Source organism: Schistocerca americana, chromosome 4 (assembly GCF_021461395.2).
Source record: "Schistocerca americana isolate TAMUIC-IGC-003095 chromosome 4, iqSchAmer2.1, whole genome shotgun sequence".
NCBI lineage: Eukaryota > Metazoa > Arthropoda > Insecta > Orthoptera > Acrididae > Schistocerca > Schistocerca americana.
The window spans coordinates 36,477,401-36,495,247 of record NC_060122.1 but is presented as its reverse complement, the minus strand read 5'-3'; the positions used below and the strand labels follow the sequence as shown (position 1 = coordinate 36,495,247).

At 42.3% G+C, this 17,847-nt stretch overlaps 1 protein-coding gene across 1 annotated transcript in view; it reads right to left on the bottom strand.

Moving 5' to 3' along the window:
- The window catches only part of LOC124612497 (unc-112-related protein-like), a 617,439-nt gene that overhangs the window by 62,517 nt on the left and 537,075 nt on the right, over window positions 1–17,847 (bottom strand). The window lies entirely within an intron of this gene.

Here is a 17,847-nt window from a genome sequence, read left to right as displayed (position 1 = left end):
TTCCCGCGAACCATACGCGACTGGAACAGGAAAGGGAGGTAATACCAGTGGCACGTCAAGTGCCCTCCGCCACAAACTGTTGGATGGCTTGCGGAGTATAAATGTAGAAATGTAGTTGTAGTAGATGTCGATCGCCAGAGGCATTTTTTTAGGAAATGAAGATCGGACGATTTAGCGAGGCGTCCGGTGTGCAGTATGTTGCCTGAGTGATACGCGCAGTCTAGTGAACACTGCTACATTGTCCACAGTATACTCGTCGTGAAGATGGGCAACCTCGGTCACCGACGATGCTGAAATAAACATCCGCGTTCACGGTAACACGAATGAGCTGGAAACCACCTCTAGCCCGAACTACTCTCTCTACACAACGCGTCGCGAATTCCACGACGTGAATCAATTGGAAACACAGACCACATTACACGCCTTCGGCGGGCTACACTCCTAGTTCCGTACGGTTCAGTTAAAGGAGCGAGAACACTATGGCAACGAAGCTCAACGAACGTCGGTTGCCAATGCACTGACGTTCGGCTTCTCATCCGTACCAAACTAACAGCTTTGGGCCAGGGGATTCGGCCGTGCTGAATCACACTAGGCTCGGATAATTTCCAACGTTGCTTCCGTTTTGTTATTCTTACTAACTAGAGATCGCAATTTTATTTTTCACATCGTGCGTATCACTTTCTTATAGCTGCGTAATTTATCTCCAAACGTCTAGTATTTCCAGTTTGTTTTTATAATTGCAGTTCGTAGCGGCCCATAAAACATTCCCCCTCACGATGAAATTTTAGCAGCTTTGATGTTCTCTCCACATTCCACTCTATACTTAGAGTATTTTTAAACACAATAAATACACACCCTTCGCGAGAGCAGGTGTTGTCTGCAGGGAAAACAGCGACTTTTGAAATTAACTTTTTCAGGACAGCCGCAAGTCGCGATGGTCTGTGCGTCCCTTAAGAGAATTAATGTGTGCCGTGCGCAATAGCCCTTCGCGAGGTGTCCGACTCAAAGTATCCATTGTATGCAGTTCTCTTCCCAATTTTCGATCCTTGACTGTTTAAGATAAAATTACATTCACTCCCAGCAGCACTTCCTGTCAGGAAATAACTTACTGTCCAACAGAATCACTCTATTTTCACAAAAAATGATCAGTTGTGGCGGACATCAACCGTGCTAGGATGCAATATATGCTGCGGTTCAGCCCTATCGCAGCCAAAACCAAGTTGTCAAAGGCCATTTCGTTTGAAATTTGTCGAATTCCGTCATACAATAAATTATTTTCTAAACAGTAAATCATTTGACGTCTCCAGCTCGACTGAAATGTCGCTCCTTCCGAAACTCGCTGCCGAGTCTGAAAACATCACTGACAGGGTGTGACACGCGTCTCCGTCCCTTTCCGTTATAACCTTCAACAAATCTGGCAACAGTAGGGACACGTGGCCGCGTGGCAGCGGTTCTGCGACGTCTGCACGGTTTAGCGCGACAGCTGCGCTCTTTCACGGCGATGGCCGATGCTTTGCCCGGAGAGCTTACGTATGCACATCATTTATCCCGCCTTACGTGATGTGTCGCTCCCACGATTTGGCAAATTTATTGTATCACAGTGTTATGACCAGATGTTATTCGTGTCAGTACGGTCCAAGTCCTGCGAGACATCTGTCCGTGTTATCGTAATTTTAGAATTTGCCTAAAATAACACGAGAACGCCTAAAAACCACACCCACGCTAAACTTTGTACCAAATCGACGGTCGTCAATCAGTTGCACGGATTCGATCGGGGTCTGCCTTACTTCACACGCTCGCAAGCCAGCATGCTACATACACGTTTAGCCGCTACACGTGCACGTACTAGAAGTAATACACAGCTGACATAAATATATCATAGATTAGCAGAAGACTGTCATCTTCTCTCCATTTTTCATTCTCTTTCTCAGTTGTTCTTTCTGACTTCAATGTCTACACTTTTTTTAATGTGTTCCTCATTTGCATTGTGACTAATACCCGATCGCAGGGGCGGATTAATGAAGTTTCGTGGGTGGGGGCGCTGCCTAGGAGAGAAAGAAGACCCAGAGGTCCTACACCTGAAAGTTAAGAAACTACGGTTTTAAGCTGTTTTGATACTTAAAAATATCAGACAACTGCAAAAAAGTGATTCACCTTTATATCCGGCTACAGACGTTCGGAAAAATTCAAGGAAATATACAATATTATTCGCTCAAGAGGACTCATTACATCAACAAGCAAATACATTGCAACTAATTTAGTTTCACCAATGACTTTGATCCACTTGCCACCTGAAGATATTAGGTGATAATCAAAATACTTCGTGCTAATCAAGTACAACGACTGATGCAGAAATTCTCCGTAATTTCTAATTTCACTTTACAGTCGCAGCATCAATAACAGACCACTATGGACGACAATGCGTAGAAACTTGTGAGTAATCTCGAATAATGTGACTACTAACATTGATTCCGAAAAGTAATGTTATTGTGGTCTTCGGTCCAGAGACTGGTTTGATGTAGCTCTCCATGCTACTCTATCCTGTGCAAGATTCTTCATCTCTCAGTACCTACTGCACTCTACATCCTTCTGAATCTGCTTAGTGTATTCATCTCTTGGTCTCCCTCTACGAGTTTTGCCCTCCACGCTGCCCTCCAATACTAAATTGGTGATCCCTTGATGCCTCAGAACATGTCCTACCAACCGATCCCTTCTTCTAGTCAAGTTGTACCACAAATTTCTCTTCTCTCCACTTCTGTTCAATACCTCCTCATTAGTTATGTCATCTACCCAGCTAATCTTCAGCATTCTTCTGTAGCACCGCATTTCGAAAATTTCTGTTCACTTCTTGTCCAAACTATTTATCCTCCATGTTTCACTTCCGTACATACCTACACTCCATACAAATACTTTCAGAAACGACTTCCTGACACTTAAATCTATGCTCGATATTAACAAATGTCTCTTCTTCAGAAACACTTTCCTTGCCATTGCCAGTCTACATTTTATGTCCTCTCTATTTCGATCATCATCAGTTATTTTGCTCCGCAAATAGCAAAACTCCTTTACTACTTTAAGTGTCTCATTTCCTAATCTAATTCCCTTAGCATCACCCGACTTAATTCGACTACATTCCATTATCTTCGTTTTGCTTTTGTTGATGTTCATCTTATATCCTCCTTTCAAGACACTGTCCATTCCGTTCAGCTGCTCTTCCAGGTCCTTTGCCGTGTCTAACGAAATTACAATGTGATCGGCGAACCTCAAAGATTTTATTTCTTTTCCATGGTTTTCAATTCCTACTCCGAATTTTTCTTTTGTTTCCTTTACTGCTTGCACAATATACAGATTGAATAACATCGAGGATAGGCTACAACCATGTCTCACTCCCTTCCCAACCACTGCTTCCCTTTCACGCCCCTCGACTCTTATAACTGCCGTCTGGTTTCTGTACAAATTGTAAATAGCCTTTCGCTCCCTGTATTTTACCCCTGCCACCTTTAGAATTTAAAAAAGAGTATTCCAGTCAACATTGTAAAAAGCTTTCTCTATGTCTACAAATGCTAGAAACGTAGATTTGTAGGTTTGCCTTTCCTTAACCTATTTTCTAAGATAAGTCGTAGGGTCAGTATAGCCTCACGTGTTCCAACATTTCTACGGAATCGAAACTGATCTTCCCCGAGGTCGGCTTCTACCAGTTCTTCCATTCGTCTGTAAAGAATTTGTGTGTGTTAGTATTTTGCAGCCGTGGCTTATTAAACTGAGAGTTCGGTAATTTTCACATCTGTCAACACCTGCTTTCTTTGGGATTGGAATTATTATATTCTTCTTGAAGTCTGAGGGTATTCCGCCTGTCTCACACATCTTGCTCACCAGGTGGTAGAGTTTTGTCAGGGCTGGCTCTCCCAAGGCCGTCAGTAGTTCCAATGGAATGTTGTCTACTCCGGGGGCCTTGTTTCGACTCAGGTCTGTCAGTGCTCTGTCAAACTCTTCACGCAGTATCGTATCTCCCATTTCATCTCCATCTACATCCTCTTCCATTTCCATAATATTGTCCTCAAGTACATCGCCCGTGTATAGACCCTCTTTATACTCCTTCCACCTTTCTGCTTCCCCTTCTTTGCTTAGAACTGGTTTTCCATCTGCGCTCTTGATATTCATGCAGATGGTTCTCTTTTCTCCTGTAGGCAGAATCTATCTTACCTCTAGTGATATATGCCTCTACATCCTTACATTTCTCCTCCAGCCATCCCTGCTTAGCCATTTTGCACTTCCTGTCGACCTCATTTTTGAGACGTTTGTATTCCTTTTTGTCTGCTTCATTTACTACATTTTTGTATTTTCTCCTTTCATCAATTAAATTCAATATATCTACTGTTACCCAAGGATTTCTACTAGCCCTCGTCTTTTTACCCACTTGATCATCTGCTGCCGTCACTATTTCATCCCTCAAAGCTACCCATTCTTCTTCTACTGTATTTCTTTCCCTCATTCCTGTCAATCGTTCCCTAATGCTATCCCTGAAACTCTCTACAACGTCTGGTTCTATCAGTTTGTCCAGTTCCCATCTCCTCAAATTCCCACCTTTTTGCAGATTCTTCAGTTTTAATCTACAGTTCATAACCAATAGATTATGGTCGGAGTCCACATCTCCCCCTGGAAATGTCTTACAATTTAAAACCTGGTTCCTAAACCTCTGTCTTACCATTATACTATCTATCTTAAACCTTCCAGTATCTCCAGGCCTCTTCCATGTATACAACATTCTTTCATGATTCTTGAACCAAGTGTTACCTATGGTTAAATTATGATTTGTGCAAAATCCTATCCAGCGGCTTCCTCTTTCATTTCTTACCCCCAATCGATATTCACCTATTATGTTTCCTTCTCTACCTTTTCTACTCTCGAATTCCAGTCACCCATGACTATTAAATTTTCGTCTCCCTTCACTACCTCAACAATTTCTTTTATCTCATCATACATTTCATCAATTTCATCATCATCTGCAGAGCTAGTTGGCATATAAACTTGTACTACTGTAGTAGGCGTGGGCTTCGTGTCCATCTTGGCCACAATAATGCGTTCACTATGCTGTTTGTAGTAGCTTACCCGCACTCCTATTTTTTTATTCATTAGTAAAGCTACTCCTGCGTTACCCCTATTTGATTTTGTATTTATAACCCTGTATTCACCTGACCAGATGTCTTGTTCCTCCTGCCACCGAACTTCACTAATTCCCTCTATATCTAGCTTTAACCTATCCCATTTCCCTTTATAAATTTTCTACCCTACCTGCCCGATTAAGGGATCTGACATTCAACGCTCCGATCCGTAGAACGCCAGTTTTCTTTCTCCTGATGACGACGTCCTCCTGAGTAGTCCCCGCCCGGAGATCCGAATGGGGGACTAATTTACTTCCGGAATATTTTACCCAAAGAGGACGCCATCATCATTTAACCATATAGTAAAGCTGCATGCCCTCGGGAAAAATTACGCCTGTAGTCCCTGCAACTACTGTAAAGGCTGCTGCCCCTCTTCAGGGTCCACACGTTTGTCTGGCCTCTCAACAAATACCCCTCCGCTGTGGTTGCACCTACGGTACGGCTATCTGTATCGCTGAGGCACGCAAGCCTCCCCACTAACGGCAAGGTCCATGGTCCATGGTTAAGTAATACAGGAACAGAAAGCACTGGTCAACATAATACGCAAAGAGTCACTTACATGTTGTCCCCTTTTAGATCCGAAAGCAAGGGGAAACTACAGCCGTAATTTTTTCCCAGGACATGCAGCTTTACTGTTTAGTAAACATGGGCTCCAAAATGTGTATCTTAAGATGAATGAGCTCTACTTCATCTTCGATCCTGAAAAGAAATCACTTCTACTGAAAGCCCTTTGCTTTCCATATTTTGGGAGGAAATAGTCTGGACAAAAACAAGGAAAAAGTATCTAATAAACATGGGCTGTAACACACATAGCTTAAGAGCTATGAGCACTTTTTCATTTTCGATACTATGGAAAAAAATCTCTTCTGTTTAACAAGTGCTCATAGTTTTTAGGGTATCCATTTTAGAGCTCGCGATTATTAGACTTTTTTTGCCTGTTGTGTCCTTCAATATCGTTCATTCCTCCTGGGACGGCGTACACAATTCAGTTCTTCGAGTACAGCATGTGTTAACATATACTGTTTCAAGTATAGGTTTTGCTTTTTTTTGCGACAGAATACGTCATTAGTGAGCCTTATGAATACTCTGGTCACAATCGTCTGTTACACGTTGTCGTTTCTTAAGTCGCTCGTGTTTCTCAAGTCTGTAACACCGTTAGTCTTCAAACATCGACTGCACTAAAATGCATTGTTTTCCGGGTAAGTGACGTGGGTGGGTGGTAGAACAGACGCGTCTTCCTGTTTTAAAATCACTGCTATTCGGTTTGAGCCGTACGAGCTGTGGTCCTACTCTCGTGGGTGACAGCCGTGAAGGAGGGCTAACACCGTATTTCGTAACGGCGTAATCTAAATACGACGGATGGGTCGGTGACAGCTGCTAGATGCCCGCTCCCAACCTAACAATGTCCTCGAGGAGGAGCGGGCAACGGCGTCCGTGGCCAGGAAGTTGGCCGCCCTGGCTGCGGAGCGATCCATTCACTCCAGCCAATCTGGAGGGATGCCCTTTGTGCCGGACAGCAGCCAGTTGACGGGGCGCGCTCATTACTCTTCCCCGCGGAATAACAGCGTTTCTGCGGGAGTGCCGGCCACAAAGACGAAGGGTCGGGACCCAGTCTGTGCGTCGGCAGCGGCGTTGCGAGCCTGCTCCGTGGGCGAGAAAATACGTGGCAGGCTGGTGGGCCGAACGTGTTATAGGCGGATATATACTAGACATTAGAAAATGCGTGTGCCTGATGCTTCTTACTCGTTTTCTCTGACTGCAGTAGGCGGCGATGCGTACCAGTAACCGACGTGCTCTCACAAATGGTGGCAACGCTGCTTTAGCTAGCAGTAACTGACACGTCATCTGGTTCCCTGTCTCACTGTACATTTTGGCGCCAGACATTGATATGCAAACGAGTGAACATCAGTCAGGAGAAGATACACAGCAGCAACATAAACATTATATTTTGCGAAGTGCACAAGTGTAACTTGTGAGTGGAATTCGTGGGAACAAATGTATCGTCTCTCCCTGTGAACGTCCACAACAGACGAGCACGCAGATGAGAACGGATGTTTCGAAAATAGATGTAACTAATTGGAAAATAGACTCGCCAAATATTTTCGCGCAGCAAAATTACGTTTATAGGTAAAATGATTTCTTAGCTCCCCAGCCAAACTTACAGTAATATCATTTAGTTGTTGATGACAACCTACCAGCGTACAGTGATTTACACAGGGTCCTGCAGAACAGAGCAATGTAGAAAATAAGGTAAAAACCACTACAGAAATAAACCGTTTTTATATCTAAATTTCGCTAGCTTAATTAGTGGTAAAAACATGTTCTGCGTTCTACGGAAATGAATAAAAGTACCCACCCATGGTGGCACCAAGGTGTTGAAGCTTCTTTGGCCATTGTTCCTACAAACAATGGTTATCTGCACGACAGGCGCACACCAATTCCCATAATAACGCTAGCCAAAGTATGTGACGAGTTTTATAACCTTCTTGAAGTTTGCCACGCTTCCGGTGAGGGGTTCAAATGGTTCAAATGCCTCCGAGCACTATGGGACCTAACATCTGCGGTCATCAGTCCCCTAGAACTTAGAACTACTTAAATGTAAGTAACCTAAGGACATCACACACATCCATGCCCGAGGCAGGATTCGAACCTGCGACCGTAGCAGCCGCATGGTTCCGGACTGAAGCGCCTAGAACCGCTCGGCCACAGCCGGCGAGGGGCCATTCATCATATGTGAGAGTTAAATCAAAACTTTGCTCCAAAACGCAACTGTAAAATTAGGTAGAAACCAGCGCTACACAAGGCAGCAGGGGACGAAACTGTGCAGTTTTAAAATGTCAGGTTGTATGCACGTGCATGTAAAACATATTTTGAAAAGGCATACGAACCAATTTACAGAAATGTACTAATCAACATTTTAAAGGAATTCGGACTTGACAATAAAACAACAGAAATAATTAAAGTAACTTGACAAACACAACAGCAAAAGTAAAATTTAAGGGGGAACTATCAAAACTTTTATCTGGAGTAAGACAGAGGGATGGTTCATCACATTTACTTTTTAACTGTGCGTTAGAGAAGGTAGTGAGAAAATGGAGAAAATCCGTCAATACTAAGGGTGTTCAACTAAGAAGAAACCCAAATAAAATCATCTTAGATTGTTTAGCTTTTGCAGATCAAATGGCATTTATTACTGATTCAATCGACAGTGCCGAAAAACAAATCACAGAACTAGAGTAACAAGCAGACAAAATAGGACTAAAAATATCACTTGAAAAAATACATTTCATGACATATGAAAATGATGCTCCTCCAGATCTTAAAATTAATAACAATGCAATATATAAAACAAACTGTTTTAAATACGTAGCATAGTGGTTAATAAACAACACAAAAGGAAGGTAGCCGTAGAAAACAGAGCACATAAAATGGAACGAGGAACACAAAACAAAGGTAGCCATAGAAAGTAGAGCACATGAAATGGAAAGGGCATTGCAAACGACAAAAAGATATGTGGCACGAAAGCTGTCTTGGAGCACATTAACTAAGACACTATCGGACAGTGGTAAGGCCTCGAAGACTGTATGCAGCAGAAACACTTAAACTAACAAGATTTGGGGGTCTTGAAAACGTGGAAAAAGTTGAAAGAAGAATTCTAAAGAAAACACTGGGTCCTAGAAATAGTAGTAGTGTTGAAAAAAATTAAGCTCAGACAGCAGTATACGAAAATGAAAGCTAGCCGATGTCATGAGAAAAGAAGACTACAATTTTATGGCCACATATGTGGAACGGATAGTACCAGACTACCCAAGGAAATAGTTAACTCACTAAATAGTTACTAATCCAAACGCACATGGTGCACCGAAACTGGCAAGTACACGAAAAAGACAGGAATCAGAACGGACATAATAGATAACACAATACTTCTTAGAGAAGCAACACAAAACGCAGGATTTCAGGAAAGAAAGAAGCCTGCAAAAGAAAGAAGGCTGACGGAGGAAGAAAAGGAACGACACTCTCGAAGGCTAAAGGAAGTAGGGAGCAACGAAAATTAAGCACAAACAAGTAAAACCAAAGTTAATTTATCTTACACTCCAAAAAGATTATTCTAATAAGTAACAACATACCTTTGACTTCGTTCATCATATTAGATCTTTCAGGAAAGTCCGCAACTACGTCATTCATGATTTATATAATGAGAACTGCACCAGTTACTTATGTTTTGATGCTTAGCGCAACGCATTTCGAGAATATATTCTCATTTTCAAGTGCATTTGTGCATTTGTTTACATGAATATGTTTGGTGATAATTGCATGTGAGATATTCGGCCTGTCTAGCGTCTTTCCGTGATTAGACTACAATCGGACAAATGAATCTTTGAGTGTTTTTAAATGCTAGTGTTAGAAATAGTATTTTCGTTTGTCTACTTACATACAGGTATTGTGCCTCCCCCATTATACAGAATATCATATCCACGCAAATCGTCACACTGTTTGTTTAAAAAACATGCTACAAACATGTTACGAAACTATGGTTTACAAAGAGTTTGTACACAGTCTGAGGTGTTAATGTGCTTTTGGATTACATTATATATAAGATTGTCAATTGTCAAATGTATTTTTACCACTATTGACTATTAAATTATCGGTTACATTTTTTTCTAATGGGGTAGGTACATATTTATGAAAATTGTTTCAGTTATGCAGGAGAAACATTTGAAGAAATTAACGGATCCACTGTCTATTTCATCATTGAGAATTTTTCTCCTTGCTTTTTGTGGTGAACAAAAAATTCAAGCTCCTCCATTAAATCCATTGTATGTGATTTTTGAAAGTGGTGGAGTATCTTCAGATCTTCTTATATGTTTTTGAATGGGTGTCCAGCGTTTTTTATGTGTTGCTACTGCTGACTTTGTAATCTTGTTACCTATGTAACAGTTGATGTGTTCAGTGTATCTAATTTGAAAATTCCTGCCACTTTGAAAATTCCTGTTAGTAGCTAGAGCAAGTTTTACATGTTATTTTGTGTATTCCTGAGTCGGATAATTTATCTTTTTTATTGTTCAAGATGGGGACTATTTTCAGTTGTAGTTCGTTGTTTGTGGAGAAAGCTGCTTCACTTTATGTGACCAAAGTAAGTTTACTATTTTTGACAAATGGTACCTACGTGATGTACGTTTGACAGTATTATTGGTTTTTTCTAAAAAACCAGGAATTTCTTGCTTTTTTGTTATTTGTCTCCGCATAGACGTATTGTGTTAAGGATAAAAATTTAAGTAACTAGTGATGTTTTCATTATTTAAATCGTAATATATCCTTGTAAAATCGGATATCTCTGTTGAATTTAAAAAAGTCTTTGCCGTCCTATGCGTTAGTTTATATCTTTATTCGCATGGAACACAGGCTCTTCTGAAATGAGCAGACCTGTTTGAAACACCTTGTGTAATCTCTCTGATTAAAACCTACAACTTAACAAACGCAGGTGGAGAAATGGAAAAAGATTTACACGGACAGGATGACACAACTGTTAAGAGCCTTCAGAAAAGCAGAAATGAAAAGAAATTGGAACCGCCAATGGTGGAAGTTAGTATCAGTATGATAGATTAAACAACGAGGGCACAGTAGTGAAGCAGCAAAGATGGTGCAGCATTCAAGTCTTAACGATGAACTGAAGACCGTCACAAAACCACTTCGTACCAGAAAAATACGACCCTCCCAAAACTACTTCGTACCAGAAAAATACGACCGTTAGAAAACTACTTCGTACCAGAAAAATACGACAGCGCATTTTAGAGAGTTACAAAGAATTACGTAAAAAAAAGCGCTACGTAGGGTAGCGAAGGGACAACGCTGTGCATTTTTAATATGTCAGCTGTGCGTATTAAAGACAAGACTGCAAGGACCGGAGTGACAGATTTGAAACAAAAAACTGTGTTCATATGGCTGTCGGACCGCAACCTACGAGAGATGGACCAGTTGGGGTGTGACGCAAGTGTGAACAAGAAACAGTTGTGCGCCAGCGTGGGAGGCCCCGGCTGGCACGGTGACGTAACCGCGACGTATGACATCACGCCAGGCAGCTGGAGTGGCCGAGCGGCTGGAATCGACTCTGGGGAAACTAATGACACAGCTCCGACTGCCGGTGAGCCAGGACCGAGCGAGGTAAAATTCGCGCTGAATACTCGTGTCAGTCGTCGCTCACTTTCTGCTATCAAAGACAAACTCAATGGTCTCCAAATACGCCATTCTTGTAAATAGCTTTCCATGGCGATGTCACATGGTCTGCTGAATGCATTGTGGTAGCTTCTTAACGATTTAAAGTTTTTCCGCGTCTTTAATTTGTGCAAAAATTTACTTTAATATTCACCAGTTTTTCTAGAGGCATAATGTCCAGACTAAGGTGCACTTTTTATACAATGCAGCGTGAAATTTACCGAACATTTCGTTAAACTTTTTCTATAATTATCAAATTAATGTGCGTTGGATCTGAATGCCGAGTACTGTTGTGCAGTACTGATTCTGTACCGCACTGTGACTACTCCCAGACCGAGAGTTTTAGCGCCGACCCGTTGGTAACGTCTGTCTGCTCACTTTTATTTTTGTTACAGATCGTCGATACAGGCTATTAAAAATCACGCTATTTGACAACAACGCATTACTGGAAGTCTTATTCGCAGGCTAAAATCTTTGCATTCTTTCTGTAGCAGTCTGTCATTTCACGTGAAATGGCAATTTCTACGAACAGCTGGAAGGCGTCGCCATGGGTAGTCCTCTTAGTCCAGTGGTGACCAACTTCTTCATGGAACATTTCGAAGCACAGGCACTGGACTTCGCAATTTGCAAACCTAAGGTGTGGTACAGGTACGTCGATGATACTTTCGTTGTGTGGGGCCGTGGAGAAGAACAGCTCGGTGACTTCCTAAGACACTTAAACAGCCTCCATGCAAACATAAAATATATCATGGAAGTAGAAATGGACAAAAAACTTCCACTTCTAGATGTGCTGGTCACAAGGGATGGCGAAAACCTGGGACGCAACGTGTATCGAAACCCGACACACACGGACCGATACCTGCACAAACTACCAAACCATCACCGGAGCAAGAAAAGTGGCATGGTTAATACGCTCGAAACGCGAGCGGGACGAATATGTGAGCCGCAGCACCTCAGACGCGAAATGCAACACCTGGAGTGTTCTGAGGAGCAATGTGTACTCCACAAATTATATTAGAAGTGTAACAGAGCCAAACACTCGACGAAGTAAGAAATCAGAAAAAGAAATGTCGAGTACGGCCTTTCTGCCATACATTCCCAGAGTGACGGACAGAATCGGTCTATATAGCGGAAACACGGCGTAAAAACGAATTTCAAACCGACAAGGAAGATCAAAGAGTGTCTTAGATCGGCAAATGAGAAAAGGGACCCACTTGCAATGTCGGGAATATACCGCTTACCATGCACACGCGGAAAAGTTTATGTCGGAATGACTGGACGATCAATCAACACCGGGATCAAAGAATATAAGCGACATTGCAGGTTGGTGCAGGTGGAGAAATCGGCCGTGGCAGAGCACGCACTGAGACCGACCACGTAATCGAATTCGCCGACACGGAAGTAGAGAAGCACTATCACACCCGCTTGTTCAGAGAAGCTGTAGAAATACAAAAACATCCGAATAACTTCAACAAGAAAGAGGAAAACCTTAAGGTAAACGGATCCTGGCTTCCCGTACTGCAGCGAACGACCGTCGCAGGTAGCAAGAGGAGAACCGCACCGGAAATGACCGCTGAGAAGCCCTCGGACGTTGGCGCGCTAGGTACATATAGTCTGCGGCCGCGAGCTCGGCTCCAGTTCACTACCGGCAATGGAGGCTGAAGCTTTGACAATGCCAGCCACTCGTGCTGGCCAAACGTCAGTAACATCATTACATGAAGTCGGCCGAAGAACCCGAGACAAAAGCCAATATGCAGTTTGTTAAGCATATAAGGTGCTGGAAAGGATACACAAGAGAAAATCATTCTTTACAACTTGGGTCCTCAACAGTATTTATTTTCACATTTTTCGTAAACAGTTGGTATACCTGTCCTTATCTGCCCCTTGCAGAATTTTGATTACACCAAATACCGTATATGGTATATTATGACTTCACTCATCGTACCGTACAATCAGGTATGAAGTGGTGTATCTTGCACAGTTCTTCTCTTTGCTAGTCACCTGATGACTTCCTGGCGAGCTCCCGCGCAGGTGTCTTTATTTTGCTGTGACTACAATTTGGAGTCAAGCTCTGTTTGGTGAATAACGTGTATGCGTGAGATATATAAACAAGCATTTATTAACATAGAATGCTCTTCTAGAGTATACTAAGCTTATGCCGAGGAATTATGTCGGAAAGATTTTGAAATAAACAATGAAGCGATTTCTGGTGCAGCAAAATGTGAGTGGTTAGGGTGCTGGGACCAGTGACACTGTTGATAAGCCAAGAATTGTTCAGAAATGCAGGCTGGAATACTCGAAAGCATGGCCCTGTTTGCTGCGCTCGTGCAAATTTGATTTACACGTTTGCTGTAGTGTGTGTAGCCTGGATATTTTAGTTGCGCAAGGTGGAAGAAACAACTGCGGCAAACAAGTAGCTGGCAGAATTCCTTCACGTACGGTGAAGCTGAGGGACGCGAACATGAAGTTAACAATTTTTACTAAATCCCAGGTAGATGAAAGATTGGTAACAAAGGTAGAGTTGTTATTTACGATATTGCTTCCTGACCACAACTTGCCTTTAGCATACAATGACCATGCGGGATGTTTGTTCAAAAAAATGTTTCCTGATTCGAAAATAGCCTCCAAGTGCGACTGTACGAGAACAAAAACGGGAGCGCCACTTAGAAGTGTGGTTCTGCAATCTGCAATTGAGGGAAATGTAACGAAGTCAGTGACGTCTTAGTCCTTAACCCTGGAAACAGACGGCAGTAACGCTATGAATAACAGAAACCTCTACCTGACGCCGAAACCACGCACATTTCAAATGTAAGTATCTCAATTCGAGAATACAGGCAAAGGAATATTCAGTGCTTTTGATAACGAACTAAAGAAGAGGGAGATTCCGTGCGATAACTGTGTAGGTTTCGCGTGTGACAATGGAAATACGATGGTGTTTCCAAAGTTCCTTTATTTGTAAAGAAAATACTAATGTTCACGTGCAAGGCTGTCCTTGTCATCTTGTACACCCAGCTGCTGAAAAGGGCGTCATTGACTTGTAAATATTAATATTGAACAGTTTTTAATTGACATTTTCTATTAGTTGCTAAATTCAAGGAGGAAAAATCCTGTAAAGATATGTCAGCAAGTCTTTGGTGAAAAGTCACACAAAATATAGAAGTATCCTTCTACTAGGTGGCTGTCACTGTAACAGTGTGTCTTAAGGGTCTTAGAACAGTGGAACCCTTTAAAAATGTTCTTCTTTAAATCATATCCTGATAAGGCAAGCTCAAAATTACGACAAGTTAAGGCACTGTTTGAAAATCTATCTACTAAGCTTTATCCTTAGTTTCTTAGTTCTGTTCTTCCACATCTACATCTACATCTACATGGTTACTCTGCAATTCACACTTAAGTGCCTAGCAGAGGGTTGATCGAACTCCTTAAATGTATACCTCCGACAAGAGGCCCCACTTATTCAAAAACTTCATTCACAATTAAATAATCCTTTGAGTGATCTTATTGTTCGCTTTGTGAGAGCATCCTCAGTTCCGCAGTCCGATAGTAATTTGCTGCATGTGAAATTTGGGTCTGTTAAGGTACAGGAAAAGTGACAGTGAGTTGGTCATTGCAGCAAACACGGGGGCTTCCGTAAAGAAAGTTTCACTAGGCGAAACTATATTGAAAAATTTTTATTCCGATGTCGGACTGTTCTACACAAAAACGTGTGAGTACATTGTCAACAAATGGGCAGTTAAAGATAAGTTTCTTCAGAATGCTGAAGTTGTTGATGTTTTCCACGAAAATTGAAGAGTTTTTCATCTAAAGAGTATATGATTGACCATTTTCTTAACATTCTATCATGACAAGAAACTGAATCTTTGGAAACAGAGTTCAGTCGTTAGCGATTTGACGCATTCTCTTTTGAAAAGGATTTGCTATGAGATTTCAGAACTCACTGGCGCTTCAAGAAGAAGACAATACCCTGCAATGTGTAAGCTGACAATGGCTATTCTTCTGGTACGTTATAGTAATACTCAATTGGAAAGAGGTTTTAGTTTGGTGAGAGAGAACAAGACAGAATTTCGTCCTAATATGAACACAGAACTGTTAACAACTCTGTTAGCACAGGGGATAATTTCAAATCAAAAAGCATGCCAGCAGTGTACTTTTAACAAACAGGAGCTGCCAAGGGAACAACTAGCGTATTCCATCCAAAAAATGATCCTTTAATATCTACTTCAGAGACATGGTGCAAATCCGATACAACGTAAAACTCTAGCAGGGAAAAAATAAAATATTGCATTTGTTTCAGTTGTGTGTTGGTTTCTAGGTAATGTCTGATTTAGCGACGCATCATAATTTCCCGCCACTGCTGCCCGCGTACTACCCCCCCCCCCCTTTCCACTCCCCCCCAATGCCGCCTGCACTATCCGGCAGATAACTAATTGGCTTTCTTAAATTTCGCATCTTTGCTTGTGAAACTTCCTGGCAGATTAAAACTGTGTGCCCGACCGAGACTCGAACTCGGGACCTTTGCCTTTCGCGGGCAAGTGCTCTACCATCTGAGCTACCGAAGCACGACTCACGCCCGGTATTCACAGCTTTACTTTTGCCAGTATCTCATCTCCTACTTTCCAAACTTTACAGAAGCTCTCCTGCCAGTAAGTTTCATATCAGCGCACACTCCGCTGCAGAGTGAAAATCTCATTATGGAAACATCCCCCAGGCTGTGGCTAAGCCATGTCTCCGCTATATCCTTTCTTTCAGGAGTGCTAGTTCTGCAAGGTTCGCAGGAGAGCTTCTGTAAAGTTTGGAAGGTAGGAGACGAGATACCGGCAGAAGTAAAGCTGTGAGTACCGGGCGTGAGTCGTGCTTCGGTAGCTCAGATGGTAGAGCACTTGCCCGCGAAAGGCAAAGGTCCCGAGTTCGAGTCTCGGTCAGGCACACAGTTTTAATCTGCCAGGAAGTTTCATATCAGCGCACACTCCGCTGCAGAGTGAAAATCTCATTCCGGGATCTTTGCTTGTGTTCGCCATAGAAGCCTTAGAGGCTGTCGTTCTCTGGTGTACACCTTGCCCGGCTGACGTGTCTCGTCGAGTTAATCAAGCCCATTCGAGTGCTTCCTTTCGTCCCTGACTCAATTGCCGGAAATTATAGGTCTGCTGCCAAGTATATGATGATTTTCTTTCATCCATTCTAAACAGACGTCAGAAAAATACTAGCCTCCTTTTTGTAACAGACTCGGCTAACCTTTCATATTCCTCGTACAGCTCTTCCCTTCGCCGCAATCCACACTGCCCATCAACAATCTTCCTACCAATTTTTTTATGTTTGAGAGGATATTTCTCTCGAATTTGTCAGCTTCTCTTATTCCTAGCATTTCTGTCGTTCGGAGGCTTTCACTAGCATACAGACACACTGTTTGAATCGCATGTTTTTAGCGTCTTTGTTAATCTGGCCTTGGGATGGCTTTTCTTCTGTATAACATGTGTGTCTGTGAAAAATCTACGATCGTTCTTTCAAGCGTGGTACTATTGGCATGTGCCGAGCTAGTTTGCAGCTGTGCTATTTCTCCGAAATGTTTAACGGTGACAACTCGTTGTATGTTACAGGAGTGCCCTATTTTCAGGTAACGATGGCTTTGATGTTTGTCATATTATTTGTTTTTCGAAAGGAAATCCTCAGTCGGACATTTTTGGTTCCTGTTGTAATATATGTATCTGCTCGGTAGCTACGTTCCTAGATAGAGTGACGACGTCGTCGGCGAATGCGAGGCAGTTGATCTCGATGCCTCTTTTGGTTCCTCCGACGCACGGTTGGTTGAGCAGCCCCTTCCTATTCGGTTATTTGTCCCATTCGTGGATAATCTTCTCCAAAACATAACTGAAGAGAAACGGAGACAGTCCATCAACGTGTCTGACCCCTGTTTTAACATCAAACTGCACCCTGAGCTCTCCCTTTTGTCTTCGAACGAGTCCTCCTTAATGTATGATTGATAATTTCCGTTATTTTGGCGCCCACTCCCAGTTCTATCAGTATGTCGAATCGTTAGGGATTAATTGAAATCCCCGTTTCCTTTTCATTTCTTTCTTTAAAGACGTAACTGTGATATTGCCGCCACTTTCCAGCGTCTCACCTGCGACTGAGTCTTCCCCTATATGTTTCCCAACTGTTTCACAGAGTTGTTTTACATCTATTGAGTACTTTCTTCTGTAATTATCCTCGGCCTTTTATCTTCAGGTTCGTATTAGATTCATACACCAAACGCTTGCCTAACACGCAATGTAACGGAGGTCACTTTCCAGTTGCTCTCGATCTTCGAAAGAAATTCCACAAACAACCTATAATTTACTTTCATTTAAGTATACGGCAACACTAGCGACAAGACAGGGTAACCGATAAAAGTTTGCAAAGAAAACAAGCGCGCGTATGACCTTAGTTGTTTTACCGCCATCAAACAAAACAAAGAAAGCGACCACAAAATCCGATA